This window comes from Oryzias latipes, chromosome 9 (genome assembly GCF_053564925.1).
Source record: "Oryzias latipes strain Hd-rR chromosome 9, Olatipes_Hd-rR_3.1".
Taxonomy (NCBI): domain Eukaryota; kingdom Metazoa; phylum Chordata; class Actinopteri; order Beloniformes; family Adrianichthyidae; genus Oryzias; species Oryzias latipes.
In genome coordinates this window covers 7,238,055-7,254,302 of record NC_136245.1, presented here as the reverse complement: position 1 = coordinate 7,254,302, position 16,248 = coordinate 7,238,055, and the positions used below count along the sequence as shown (strand labels likewise).

The following is a 16,248-nucleotide window of genomic DNA, read 5'->3' as shown; positions in this document are numbered from 1 at the left end:
TGAGGGTCTGTGTGTTTAGTTTGTGAAAAACATTCCTCTAAAAATTGCAGGAATTTTCAGTTATATGTAGCTGGTTATTCTCATCTGACTTTTTCTTTTTCTTTTAATTAACTTGTCATTTCCTGATTACCACATTTAAGCATTTTAATTTTGGTTTGTTGATTCTGTGACTTTGTAAAGCCCCTGTTGTGTGTTTAGTCTCTGCTTGCAATGATTTTGTGTTCATAATACATATTTTGTCTAGAAAAAGGCTCAGCCAGGGAGAGGGAATTTGAAGATGATGTTGTCCTGTTGGCTTCATCGAGTCAGAACCTCCAACATGCATTGGGGCGGTTTGCGGCCAAGTGTGAAGTGGCTGGAATTAGGTTTCAGCACAGCTAAATCTGAGGCCATGGTTCTTGACCGGAGAAAGGTAGTTTGCCCTCTCTGGGTGGGTGGAGTGCTCCTGCCCCGGGTGGAGGAGTTTAAGCATCTTGGGGTCTTATTCATGAGTGAGAGAAGATCAGAGCGTGAGATTGAAAGGTCCGTTGTTATGCTGTTGCTGTACCAGTCCTTTGTGGTGAAGAGAGAGCAGAGCTACTAAGCAAAGTTCCTCAACTTACCAGTCGATCTTCATTCCAGTACTCACCTTTGGTCATGAGCTCTGGGTCATGACCCAAAGCTTCCTGATTAGGATAACATATTGAAGTCCATGTCAACAGGACGGCATCTCAGTTTCTTTTGGAATAAGCTGATATTGGACAGCACCCCTCAAAGTGAGTTCTGAAAGCCTATCAGGTTATGGTCACCAGCTGATGCGAGACAAAACAAGCCAGGGGAGAGCGTTTATTTTGTTGTCAGTCCTCTTTCATGGTGACACAGCAGAGTGAACTCTGTCTCAAACAAAGTCTTCTCAAGTATCACTTTGGTAGAAGCACAGCCTGTTCTAGCAGCCAACTGTGACAGCTCCAATTTCAGCTTTCTAACCGAAACCAATTAGCTTTGTTTGATAAAGTGGTAAACTGTTTGCAAAAAGGAATACTGGTCCCCAATCTATTTTACTTCTACTTCAAATGTGGGTATCCACTGTATTGTTAAGGGTTAAAAATAGAAAGTCTTTATTCAGCCAGCAACATTTTAAGAATTGCCAGTTGTTTTATTAAACTTTCAGGGTTGGCTTTTCTTGATGTCCATTTATAGTTTAAAAAAATGGATTACGTAGAAGTTACATGCACTGGCCACTTTATTAGGTACACCTTGTTAGTACTGGGTTGGACTCCCTTTTGGCTTCAGAACTACCTTAATGGTTGGTGGTATAGATTTGACAAGGTCCTCAGAGAGTTTGGTCCATATTGACATGACGGCATCACACAGTTGCTGCAGATTTTTCGGCTGCACATCCATAATGCCAATCTCCCATTCCACCACATCCCAAAGGTTTTCTATTGGGTTGAGATCTGGGGCCTCATTTATAAACATTGCGTATGCACAAAAGAGGGTGTACGCCACTCTTTACGCAATAATTGATATTTATTAAAAGCAAACTTGTGGGGGAAAAGGTGCGGTCCTTCACGCAAGCTCTGACCCAGGCGTACGCACAAAATTGGGTGAAATGAGAAACGGCGACACCGTTGTCAGATGGAAGAAACACGTGAAAGTGAAAATGACAATACTGCCTCTCATAAATAACATGAAGACTTCACAAAGCAAGTCTCACAATTAACAGCCTACACGAACACCCGTTGGACCGATCAGCAGTGAAACAAACTAAAAAAAATCCAACGAAAATTACAACAGAAATTCAAATGAACATATATTTGCAAAAAGAAAAGTGAAATATGTTCAGCAATATTGTTGTGCAATTCATCCTCATAAATAATATAGTTAACAAAACGAAATAATGTACAAAACTGATATTCTCGTCAATGTGTCCGTCTGGCGGAGCAGATATAGGTGCAATTAGACAGACAGATGGATAGATAGATAGATAGAAAGATAGATAGATAGATAGATAGATAGATAGATAGATAGATAGATAGATAGATAGATAGATAGATAGATAGATAGATAGATAGATAGATAGATAGATAGATAGATAGATAGATAGATAGATAGATAGATAGATAGATAGATAGATGTATTAATTGTCCACTGGGGAAAGTTGTTTTAATAGTAAAAAATTTCTTAATAAGCTATGGAATTATGGTATTCATGCATATGCCTTTAGTTTGTTTTATTTTTGATAAAACAATGTATGGCACATGTCTCAACCATTCAGAAAGCAAGGCAAGGCAAGGCAAGGCAAGTTTATTTGTATAGCACAATTCGTACACAAAGTAATTCAAGGTGCTTCACAAAACAGAAAAATGCATTAAAATCACAATACATCATAGAGATAATCAACATAAAATTTACTTTAAAAGAAAAGAAAAAAAAAAAGATTTAAAAAGAAAGGAAGGAAAGAAAGGTGCAGATAGGACCTTTCAGTCATATACACGGCTAAACAGAAATGTTTTAAGTCTAGATTTGAACATGAACACAGAAGAGGCCTGTCTTACGGCTTCAGGGAGGCTGTTCCAGATTTTAGCTGCAGAATATTGAAACGCTGATTCCCCTTGTTTAGTTCTGACTCTGGGAATCAACAGGAGGCCGGCCCCTGAGGTCCTCAGAGTACGAGATGGTTCATATGGCACTAACATGTCAGAGATGTACTTTGGTGCGTGGCCATGGAGAGACTTGTACACAAGCAGAGCTGCTTTGAAGTCTATTCTTTCAGGTACAGGGAGCCAGTGCAAAGACCTGAGCACAGGACTAATGTGATCATACTTCCTGGTTTTGGTCAGGACTCGAGCAGCAGCATTCTGGATCTACTGAAGCTGTTTTACAGCTCGTTTGGAGAGGCCGGTGAGCAGGCCGTTACAGTAGTCTAACCTACTGGAGACAAATGCATAAATAAGTATCTCCAGGGGCCTCATTTATAAAACTTTGCGTAGAATTTGCGTCAGAAGTGGCGTACGGATGAAACATAGGACGTGCGTACGCACAGAAATATTCGGAGTTATAAAACCGTGCGCACGCACATCCTACGCATCTTTCTCTTAATAAATCACAACCAATTCTAAATGCTGCGCAGCTTTTGCGGCCTCATGACACGCCTATAGTTGCCCATAAATAGTCCGTGAAACGCCCACAAATGAATATTCATTGATTGCGAAACCATGCCAAACACGGAGAGAAAATCAAAAAAACGTAACTTCACTCAATGTGAAGTAGAAGTTATCGTTGGCGAGGTGGAAAAGAGGAGAATAATGTTGTTTGGAGGGCACAGTGTGGGCATTACTAATGCCAAAAAGGCACGTGAGTGGCAAACGGTGGCAGACGCTGTAAATGCTGCAGCCTCACAACCTCGGACCGTGGCCGAAATAAAAAAGAAAAGGTCGGACATCAAAGTCAAGGCAAAAAAACGTCTAGCGCTGACCCCCCCCCCCCCCCCCCCCCCCACACACACACACACACCCGTGTCTGCCACGGGTGTGGGGGGGGGGACACCGGAGCTGACCCCTCCTGATGAGAGACTGGCGGCAATAATTGGGGAATCCCTTTTAAGTGGAGTGGTGACTGAGGCGCAGGGGGACACCGACGCGCCAGATGCACCGGGTGACACACCCCCAAAAGCCCGCAGAGGAAGTCAGAACCGGCTCATAAGCCACTCGTCCTCGTTTGCCAACAAGTCTCCTTGCTGTCTAAAGATGCGTTCACTCCGAATTCTTCCATTTGCCACATCTTCTAAGAGCGCAAGATCAGCCATTGTGCGTCATTACGCATTGTGATGGGGCATTTTATTTCCCTCCATTTAATTACATCTGACAAGCTGCAGATGTCGGTAATAATCGACGTGGAAATGGGAAATTGATCAGCGCAAATGTAATTTCTTGTTGCTTTCTGAATGGTTGAGACATACGCCATACATTGTTTTATCAAAAATACAACAAACTAAAGGCATATGCATGAATACCATAATTCTGTAGCTTATGAAGAAATGTTTTACTATGAAAACAACTTTCCCTAGTGGACAATTAATGCATCTCTCTCTATCTATCCATCTGTCTGTCTAATTGCACCTATATCTGCTCCGCCAGACGGACACATCGACGGGAATGTCAGTTTTGTACATTATTTCGTTCTGTTAAATATATTATTTATGAGGATGAATTGCACAACATGCCAATATTGCACAACATATTTCACTTTTCTTTATGCAAATATGTGTTCATTTGAATTTCTGTTGTAATTTTTGTTTGATTTTTTTTTTGTTTGTTTCACTGCTGATCGATCAAACGGGTGTTCGTGTAGGCTGTTAATTGTAAGACTTGCTTTGTGAAGTCTTCATGTTATTTCTGAGAGGCAGTATTGTCATTTTCACTTTCACGTGTTTCTTCCATCTGCCGACGGCGTCGCCGTTTCTCATTTCACCCGTTTTTGTGCGTACGCCTGGGTCAGAGCTTGCGTGAAGGACCGCACATTTTCCCGTCAAGTTTGCTTTTTATAAATCTCAACTATTGCGTAGAGAGTGGCGTACGCCTTCTTTTGTGCGTACGCAACGTTTATAAATGAGGCCCCAGGTCTCGCTTTGAGATTATGTTTTGGATTTTGGCAATGTTTTTCAGGTGGTAAAATGCCGCTGATGTTACTGACTTGATATGGCTGTTAAAGTTCAGGTCAGAGTCCATGATTACCCCTAGATTTCTGACTTGATTTGAGGGTTTAAGAGACAGAGAATGAAGGTAGCTGCTGACACTTCTCTTTGTTTCTGTGGGCCAAAAATAATAACTTCGGTCTTGTCTGAGTTTAGCTGGAGAAAGTTGTTCTGCATCCACGCACTGATCTGTTGGAGGCAGTGGCTGAGTGAATCCACCGGCCCATATTCACCTGTTGTCAGTGACACATAGATCTGAGTATCATCTGCATAGTTGTGATAAGAAATGTTATTACTGCGTATTAACTGCCCTAGTGGCAGCATGTAGAGGTTGAACAGAAGGGGTCCCAGGATCGATCCCTGGGGCACACCACAATTCAAGCCCATGTAGTCTGAGACACAACTCCCAATTTCAACAAAATATTTCCTGTCTTCCAGATAAGACTTGAGCCAACTTAGGTCGCTCAGGTCTAGCAGGATTAAGACAGAGACTTTTCCATCATCAGTGTTCAGGCGGATGTCATTGGTTACCTTGATAAGAGCAGTTTCTGTGCTATGATGGGGTCTAAAACCTGACTGGAAAACATCAAACGAATTGTTTAATAAGAGAAAGTCAGTGAGCTGTTGGTAGACAACTTTTTCAAGGACTTTTCCTAAAAATGGCAGATTAGAGATAGGTCTGTAATTATTCAGTACAGTGGGATCAAGACCGCTCTTTTTCAGGAGGGGTTTAATGACTGCAGTTTTTAAGGCCTCTGGAAATATTCCAGATTGAAGAGACATGTTAACTATTTGAGTAATTGATGGCAACACACTGTTCAAGACAGACTTTGGAAATCTAGTGGGTAACACATCAAGGCAGCATGTAGACGAGCTCAGACGGGTGATGGTCTCTTGGACAGTTTGGTCAGTGACAGGTACAAAGTGAGTCAGCTTAGAGTGAGTAGGTGGCCGTTGGATAGTAATATGTGTTGTGGAGTTGATGGCTTTTTTAATGCCCTGAACCTTGTCATTGAAAAATACAGCAAACTCATTACATTTGGATGTACAAACCAGATCTATTGGTAGCTGGGTTGGAGGGTTAGTTAATCTGTTAACTGTTGTGAACAGGATACAAGAGTTGCTGCTGCAACTTCCAATTATTTCAGAGAAGTACCTTTCCCTTGTTCTGCATAAGATCTGGTTGTAAGCGTACAACTCCGCCTTATATATTCCATAATGAACGTCGAGTTTTGACTTGCGCCACTTTCGCTCGGCTCTGCGGCACTGTTGTTTCTGTGCCCTGACTAGATCATCATTCATTAAAAAAGATTAATTAAATGATTAAAAAGCAAATAAAGCAGGAAGCAGCAGGAGCAGGGAAAAAAGCGTCTGCACTCTTTTGCAGGGGGAGGTGTCCAAAAAAAAAAAAAAAAAAAAATCAACAGCAACAAGAAATTACATTTGCGCTGAACAATTTCCCATTTCCACGTCGATTATTACCGACATCTGTAGCTTGTCAGATGCAATTAAATGGATGGAAATAAAATGCCCCATCACAATGCGTAATGACGCACAATGGCTGATGTTGCGCTCTTAGAAGATGTGGCAAATAGAAGAATTCGGAGTGAACACATCTTTAGACAGCAAGAACACTTGCTGGCAAACGAGGACGAGTGGCTTATGAGCCGGTTCCGACTTCCTCGAGCCGTCCTGTTGGACCTCTGCGGGCTTTTGGGCCCGGTGTTACAGAGGAGGACTCGGAGGAACCACGCCGTGCCAGTCCCACTTCAAGTCCTAACACACACTGTGCCTTCCAAACAACATTTTTCTCCTCTTTTCCACCTCGCCAATGATAACTTCTACTTCACATTGAGTGAAGTTACGTTTTTTTGATATTCCTCTCTGTCTTTGCCATGATTTCGCAATCAATGAATATTAACTTGTGGGCGTTTCACGGACTATTTATGGGCAACTATGGGCGTGTCTTGAAGCCGCAAAAGCTGCGCTACATTTAGAATTGATTCTGATTTATTAAGGGAGAAATCCGTAGGATGTGCGTGCGCACGGTTTTATAAATACGAATATTTCTCTGCGTACGCACGTCCTATGTTTCATCCGTACGCCACTTCTTACGCAAATCCTACACAAAGTTTTATAAATGAGGCCCCTGGTGACTGTGCAGGCCATTTGAGTCCAGGGAATTCATTGTCATGTTCAAGAAACCAGTCTGAGATGTTTCCAGCTTCATGACATGGTGCTGCTAGAAGTAGCCAAAGAAGATGGTACATTGTGGTCATGAAGGGATGGACATGGTCAGCAACAATACTCGGGCTGTGGCGTTGCAACCATGCTCAGTTGGTACTAAGAGCCTTTAAGTGTGCCAAGTTCAACCCATATCTGATACAGATGACCCTTAGTATCTTCTTAGTATAATATTTTGCTATTAACCTATCTGTAATCCTACAAACTTTGACTTTGAGTGAATGCAGGGCCGGCCCTGGTCTTCTGGGGGCCCTAAGCGAAATTTAATTTGTGGGCCCTCTAACTGGTCAGCAGCACCAAAAACGCAACTGTTGTTGTAATATAAATGAGATATCTCTATTAATACATTTGTGAATTATGGTTGCTGCCAAATAATTGAATACAGTATATTGCCTGGATGTTGGATGCACATTAAGTGGTGCCAAACAAATTTTAAATGCAAAGAAAAAAAATCAATGACAAATGTATATAGATATATATTTTTTAATGTATTATTAGGCAGTCAACAAATGACATTCACAAAACTCCAACTTATTAAAAACAGCAACTTAATAGCAAATCAAATGACAATAAAACAATCCAACATAAAGAAAACAACAGCTCAATGAGGGGGAGTTTGGAAAGTCAGAGTCTTTCTCAGTCTGAAAAGGACCTCTTTGCACCAAATCCATTCTTACTGGATCAGAGAGTGTGGTTAGACATTCAGCTGGACCAACTGGATTTGAGGTAGGTGGAATTTTGGATCCAGTCGGCTCCTCTTCCATATACGCCTCTCTTGGAGCCCCTGGAACATAAAAGACAGAACTTCAATAAAAGCAAACAGTGAAAAGTCAAACAGTCAAATGTTTCCCCTTTCAACAGTAGATGTGGTGACAGCAGTTTCTTCTGCAGCTAAAAAACAAGAATTATTATTATACAATAATCAATGATAAAGCTAATAAAATATCTTTAGCAGAATACTAATAATACTTTAGTGGCTCATTTAAAATCTGTGTGCAGGTTTTTCACAATTTCATGATCTTTTGATATATTTATGAGAGGTTTATTGTTTGATTGTATATTTGCATAAGGTCATATTTCATTAATTTAATTATGAACAGTTTGGAGCTCCATACTCTTCAGCTGCTGTTTATAAAAAAAAAGGGTTTATGCAGACACTGTTTTTTTTATTACTTTACATGCTTTTAAAATTACCTGAGATGAAATCTTCAGTGAAGTCAGGAACATCTTGGGATGTGGACGCTGCACCACCTCCAATACTTTTGATGCTTTTTGAGAGCAGAAGAAACTGTCGGCTGAGACGGAACTGTGCAAAACATCATCATTATGTAGAATCAAAACTGCAAAATACAAATAAGAAATAAATGTACCTACTTATAAATAATAAAACGTGAACACTAATTTGAGAATAAGTGGAAATATAAGCCTTTTATACACTTCTTTTTGTATTATTTTGTATGTTCATAATTTTAAAATTAGTACATTTATTTTGTTTGTCATTTATAGATGAGAACCTTTATTTCCTATGTATTTGGTAGTTTTTATTCTCCATATTTCATGCCAATGCAAGATTTATGACACACTCATTGTTGTAAAACTCAGACTACCTGACTACCTGTCTATAACAGATAAACAGCAGTTTTTATGCTGTAATAAACCGGAGAATGCAGAACGCACTAAATATGTGTTAGCAAAACAATGAAACAAAACGATAACGTGAGTTAAAACATTTTTCAGCCACCATATAGTTGTCATTATTTACTTTTCTTTACTTTCCGCCGTTTTAGAAGGTCATGTCCAACCTCATCTTGGAAACTTGGGTATCAAAATTATTTTCGAGTTTTCCATGGGAAATTACGACAAAGGGGGTCGTTTATGTGCAAACTTCACCTCAGATCGCTTCGTATTTTACGTAAATTGCGCAGCTGCACAGAAATGCTGGATAATGTAAAAATAAAGCCCCAACATCCTCCAAACTTACCTTGTGATTGATGTTGAAGTTCTTTATCTTTTTTTAGCTCCTGGTGGTGGATAAAGTCTCTGAGGCATGACGTTTTCTTGTTGTCGCTTTGATCAGCGTGACAAAATGTGCTGTTTTTTTTTCTTTTCCCCAACTTTATTGAAACAAAATGCGCTCGTAAATGCACACCGTGCCAGACTCAGATGCAATTATGTTGACCAATCGTTGCTAAATGGTGTAACGTCATTATTTGGGTTGCCAAATTGGTTCATGTGTGCTGACAGGGGGGATCATTAAAGTGCAGGCAACTTTCTTTTGCACAACATTCAGAGCACACGTTGGTAAGGAAGTTCTATGAAATGGGTTGCCAGATTTGGGTCTTTTTTAATTTAATTTTTGTCGCCACTTCGGGGCCCTGCTGGTGACGGGGGCCCTACGCGGCTGCGTAATTCGCGTATAGGGAGGGCCGGCCATGAGTGAATGTACCTAAAAAACTTGATACTGGATTTAAGGCAAAAGGTACACCAAATGCGGATTTTTCTTTTGTTTGTTGTTACTTTTCATTTTGTATATGAAAATAAATGAACAACCATTACATTTCTGTAAGCATTCTCTATTTACAGCATTTTTTCTACACCCACCTAAAACTTCAGGGTGTTTTAAAGATAAGGTCAATTAGAGCTGATTGGGAAGACTATTTAATGTTTAGCTAGGTGGGACAGTAAATTTATTGAGTGAGGTTTAGCAAATCGCAGATAACCTTCAGGGCTTTAGAAGACGCAGGCTCAGTTCAATGTAATCCAACAACCTGATTATACTGTGAGGTGAAGGCCTCACTGCAAGCTGAGGGAGGTCTTTAACAGCCCATCATTGTGAGGGGCTGACCACTGGAGAATTCAAAGTTTATCGAAAGAAATTCAAACTGGTTTGGAATGGACAGACTTGAATAGTAACATTAAATTTGTTTTAGACATTACTACCCGCCCTCCTTTTTTGGGGATGATTACAGACATTGTGACCAATTATAAAGATGTTTTGATTTAAATTGAACCTTTTTTTATGTAGCATATTGTACAAGAGCGTGAGCATCAGAACACTTGGTCCAAACTTTTAAGAAGTCCAAGTTGGAAAACATACATTGAAAACTACCAACAGTGGCTAGGACAGGTTCCAGCAACCCCATGCAACCCCATGACCCTTAAAGGTATTCATCATTTAGTGTTCAGAAATGTATGGCTAAATGGATACCAAGACCAGACCTGGCTCTGATAGCTAAATGAAATGTAGGTAATCAATGAACCAGCTAATGTTAGGCAAAGGCCGGGTACATCCTGGAGAGTTTGCTAGTCTATTACAGGACCACACAGAGATATACATTTTTCAAGACAGAAAAACACATCCTACTTAACCCTTGCACTATCCTAGGGACTTTAACATTGGGAGTTGGGTCATCTAGGCCCACTAGAAAGTGCACGGAATCATTTTTCTTCAATGATTTGTGATCTTCACTGGTGTCCCTGGATTACATGAAATCCTCTCCACCTTTATCCACCTTTGTCATGGTAGGAATAACACGTCAATGCAGGGGTGGGGTCATCTAGCACAAGGGTTGACAGACGAAGATATTCCTGGGCTGTTTTATAATGGATTGACAATGAATTTGTATTCAAGATCGAAAAGCTCAAGTTACAAGTTACTAGATTGGAAAGACCTAGAGGGTAGTGGGATACAAACGAGCACCCACCCCATTACCACTTAGGATTTAAGTTTCAGTGGACCAAAACAATTATGGTTTTTATAGTGCACACAGCATCTTCATAGTTACTCTTCAAACAAAAAAACAGTCTCATGGAGACAAAAAAAAAAAAACAACGAAGGCAAACCTTTCCCAGAACATGTCGGACAAACCTTACACCTATCCGCTGTCAGAGGATAGCTGTCAACAACTCATAGTTGACGCATTCACTCATCCTCAATATTTGATAGTCCAGATTCTACAGAATTTAAGACCCACATTGAAACCCAGTGACCATCAAAGCACACACTGAGTAACAAAAGTTAACAAACATTTGCCATCCACATAAGATGATTTAGGGGAAGAGTAACCAAATCAAATCAAATGAATGGGTCCGATTCAAACTTCTTTACAATGTCAATTGCTGTTAAAAACAGGGAAAGAACAAACCTTGAGACGTGTGGTCAGCCATCTAAAAATTATTATAACAACAGTGATTGGTTTGTTAGAATTATGGACTGGGCTCTGCACTATTTCCTTGTACATTTAGCTGCTCCTTAATTTGTACTTAAGTAGGTTCGACCCTTGAAAAAATTGATTTCAATATATCCAGAAATTCTTTTCTTTTTTTGCATCTAATTATGATCAAGTTCAAAGAAACAAATTATTTGCATGTACATTTGCAACAAAAGAAAGAACTAGAAGTAAATGAACTTTAAGATTCTATATGGTTTTTATTTAAGGCAATGATGACTAAATACATTTTTTCTAATGATCAAACGGCTGAAGCTGACATGCCTGTGAAAACTTCGCAACTGTACTTAGAAATGTACAAGTGGTGCATAGACAAAAATCTGTGCAAAAATGTTTAGGACTTCCATTGATTGATCATGGCCTATTACTTTTGATTAAATCAGTTAATTGGAGTCCCCTTGACTTCCACCGTCTCTCAAATAGCAGCATAGAATCATTAAAGTATATTTGGTAAACAGTTGGATGCAGTTTTCAAGTGAACTGTGTTGGAAAAAATGATTTGTTGATCAAGATGCATAGCATGGTGCACTTTAGCAATTTCATGTAATCCTTTATATCAAAAAGGTAAAACTGACTATTTCTTACAGCTGTATGTGGCATAATCATCCCAAATGAATTGTAATTGTAGTAGCAGAACAAGTTGCAATAGATAGACATTATTTCCTGGTAAACTGACAAAGCCTCTGGCTAAACAAACAGTTACATGTGTTCAGCAGATTCGATTCTGGCAAACTCATTATGATCCACTGGCAGTTTTCTGCATTTCTGAAAGAATCTGACAGGAATCCAGACAACCACTTGACAAATTGCTGGAGACACGTCTGATGAGCAGAAACAAATGATTTGCAGCTAAAGGTCAGCCTCCTGCTGCCTTTGCGTGCCATGATAATCATCTTGAAGGATTCACTGATGGTCTGTTTTCAAGCTCAATAGGGTATTGAGATTGGGTGCAATTTAGAGGGCAATCATACTGCTGCCCTTTACAGAAACATTAATTATGAATAGTCTGTATTTGTCACCAAATTAATGAAAGTCTGAAGGTGATGTTTTCCAGGGAGCATGGTATGAGCTTTTGAAGACTGCAAACAATAATACATTTATTACAACACGTGTTTTATTGTATTATATTGATAGATTTAAATAATAAGATTAAGATCAACTTTATTAATCCCCATTGGGAAATTCAGTAAAATAGCCATCCAATACTTTTGTCCATTTGCATTACCTAACAATTTATTAGCTTTTCGCGTGCGTTCTTAAACAAAACTGCAGAGCTGTTCAGACTCCAACAAAGCTGTGATGACCAGTCACGATGTTAGGCCGATCACAAAATTCAAGAAAACAATTAAATGGTTTTCTATTAACGGAAAATGTCAGCATTCATAAATAAGATTGAAGAACAACATTATTTTTTTATATAAGAAGCAAAGAGCAGTAGCTTTTTTTTTAGCCCCTTGTTTACCTCATGATACCCAGATAGCTCACAGATATGATACATAATATATATATATATATATATATATATATATATATATATATATATATATATATATATATATATATGTATATATATATATATATATATATATATATATACTTTTTAAATCTTTTTTGCTTTTGGAAATGGTGCCAGAATCGCATACATTGTGCACCATTTAAAACAGTGGCAAAAAATGTCTGGCTCAGAAGTTATGTTCATAGACTAATAGGAGAAATACAACTTTAACTTTTTGTTTAATCTAAGCAATATAGATTTTCAGTTTAAAAACTGAACATAAATCCATCGATGTAGTCAAGGTGCTGCTGCTTATGTCTGAGTAAAGGACTAACCAATCACAATGGTGTCTCCGCCTTGTCTGGTTTGATTGACAGATAGACTCATTCTCCTGAAAAAGCTCTTCCTGAAATAAATAAGTCATTCTGAAAAACAGCAACATGAAATAAAAACAAAGCTACGTTGGAAAATATTGATTTTGAAATCCGAGGTTCTGAAAAAAGACGTAGAATTATAATAATAATCCACATGATTAAAAATGAATATTTAAAAATGCTTTTTTACAATAATGAACAGGTTTCTAAAACAAAATGAAATATATTGAATAATATAATGGCAAATTTAAAAACTGTGTGCAGGTTTTTCCCAATTTTATGATCTTTTTATATATTTATGAGCAATTTATTGGTTGATTTGTGTATTTGCATGAGGTCATATATATTTACTTAATTAAATATTTATTTATTTAATTATGAACAGTATAGGACTCCATAAAATACATGTGTGTGTGTATATATATATATATATATATATATATATATATATATATATATATATATATACACACACACATAGAGACTAAAATACTTTTCATAAACATGGGGTTATGAACAAATAATACATTACTTTGTTTATGTACTGATAATTAAAAACTACACAGTAAGGTCACACAAAGATACTTTAGTATTATCCGCTGAGGCGTTTTATTACAAAAACAAAAAGCAGTGACTATCGTATGTCATTTTCGCCTGTAAACCGTGCAATGGTGGGAGCATGGCTTTTAAGCCTGCTGGCTCCGTGAAGAGCGAATGCCATGGAAAGGGGGGGGACTACGGGGGGGGGGACTATGGAGCAGCTGGAGACACACGGGCCACAACACTCCAGTCGTCCGGAGTGGTCTTTTGCTGGGTACTTGACGTGCCGTGGGGCAAGTAGCGACTTTCTGATGACAGCATTTGTGCTCGGTGTATTTAAACAGTGATGTATGTATCAGAGGGTGTTCAATTGTCCGTTCTGCATGTCAATCAAGTCCCATATTTCTCGGTGAGGATTTTGATTCGCTGACTGATTTTTTAGAATTACTCTTTCAATTTTTTGGTTATTTCAGTCAGACAACTCTTGCAGCAAGAAATATTTATTTGACATTTTCCACATTCTTTAAGTTGGCATTCACATATTTTCGTTTGGCATAAGGCTCCGTTCAATTCCATGAGAAATTTCCATAACACTTTCGGGTAACAAAACCCCCCCTTTACGGAGCCCACAGTTGGAAGCCGGGGAGGAGGGTGGGGCGAAGAATGAGCGCTGAAGGTAAGAAAGAGAATGAACGACTGCGCACCTGGGCTTAAATAGGACGCTGAGCAGGTGAGTTAATTGACTGAACCGCCCTAGGGTATTTACCTGTAAAAACACTGCAGCGAGTATCTGCCCGAAATACGATAAATCGTCATTTCAGTCAGACAACTCTTGCAGTAAGAAATATTTATTTGACATTTTCCACATTCTTTAAGTTGGCATTCACATATTTTCGTTTGGCATAAGGCTCCGTTCAATTCCATGAGAAATTTCCATAACACTTTCGGGTAACAAAACCCCCAACACTAAAATCATCCAGAAGAAGAAAAATCTGAATGTATAATCAGTATGTAATAAAATGGGGTGTGTTTTCGGCAGCATTCCATTTTCATTTCATTTCCCAGTATGACTGCTATGTGTGACCCGGCACCATTGACCGTTTGGGCCGCCCCCGTTCGAGTACAGCGCCACGAAGGGAACATGCTATCTAGTGGATCTGCTATGTGTGTCCCGGCACCATTGACCGTTTGGGCCGCCCCCGTTCGAGTACAGCGCCACGAAGGGAACATGCTATCTAGTGGATCTGCTATGTGTGACCCGGCACCATTGACCGTTTGGGCCGCCCCGTTCGAGTACAGTGCCACGAAGGGAACATGCTAACTAGTGGATCTGCTATGTGTGACCCGGCACCATTTACCGTTGGGCCGCCCCCGTTCGAGTACAGCGCCACGAAGGGAACATGCTATCTAGTGGATTTGCTATGTGTGACCCGGCACCATTGACCGTTGGGCCGCCCCCGTTCGAGTACAGCGCCACGAAGGGGACATGCTATCTAATGGATCTACTATGTGTGACCCGGCACCATTGACCGTTGGGCCGCTCCCATTCGAGTACAGCGCCACGAAGGGAGCATACTATCTTGTGGATCTGCTATGTGTGACCCGGCACCATTGACCGTTGGGCCGCTCCCGTTCGTGGAAACCACTAGGGGAACATACTATCTGAAAGAGAGAGGGAAAGAAATAAAAGGGGAGCCAACATAAGCATTACTCATACCTGATCTTAGAACGTAAGCTCACGTCCACAAACGCTGTGCGGAACTATAATTTAAACCGCCCAAAACAACCCGTATGAGACACTAACTTAACATCCAATCCAAAGCTTCCGATGGCGTATTATGACATGCTTAACAGCCATTATTCAAACTTCTATTAAACTAAGAACAAGCTTGATGGCCATAACTTCTTCCATTTTGGCAACTATATATATATATATATATATATATATACACGCGCTTAAGTAACATCCATTATTTCGAAGCTCCCAACGACAGTACCACGAACGAGCTTAATAGCCATAATTTTCTCCATTTGGCATATCAATTATAAGCGCTCAAGGAACATCCATTTAATTGAGGTTCCATCCATATATTAATAACGAGTTCAACGCCCATAATTACTATGCTACATTGGCATACTATAAACAAAAGAACTTAAGAATCAGATTCGAGCTCGCGCATACTATGATACAACTTAGAACATCCTAAATTTTGAGGCTTCCACCTGGCTATAATTTTCTTTTAACATCTATAATCGAATAATTTACATTCATTCTGCGGTTGACATTGATTAATTAATTCAGTCAGAAGTGTCATTGGAACGCAGAGGAGGTCCACCGCTCCGTCACTTTCAGTGCAGCAATAGGTACGTCGAGCAGTCATCGTTGCAGCACCAGATCAAGGAATGCATGGGTGACATCATTTCCTGGAAACGGAGAAGCTGATCGGGGCGTAGGGGTTCGCAGGCTCAGGATGCGATGCATAGATAAAAACAAAGCAGTATTAGTCTTGACAAGAATATATAAATAACCCAGAAACTGATCAGTTTCAAAATGGTTGAGATAAATTAAATAACAGTGCTTTTAAAGAACAAATCTGAGAAGTGAAATTTAGTAGATAGTTAAGGTAAAGACCCATTGTGGATTTATCGCACCCTAGAAACCACCATAATTACAAGTTCCGACAGTGAAAT

General features: G+C 39.5%; 1 long non-coding RNA gene across 1 annotated transcript; it reads right to left on the bottom strand.

Annotated features, from left to right (window-relative positions):
- Nucleotides 1–7,386: 7,386 nt before the first annotated feature.
- On the bottom strand, nt 7,387–12,608 carry LOC111947854 (uncharacterized). Its single transcript, XR_013657934.1, has 2 exons — nt 8,114–12,608; nt 7,387–7,703 (listed from the first exon to the last, which is right to left on the bottom strand). It is a non-coding gene; the product is annotated as an uncharacterized LOC111947854 (long non-coding RNA).
- Nucleotides 12,609–16,248: the final 3,640 nt, after the last annotated feature.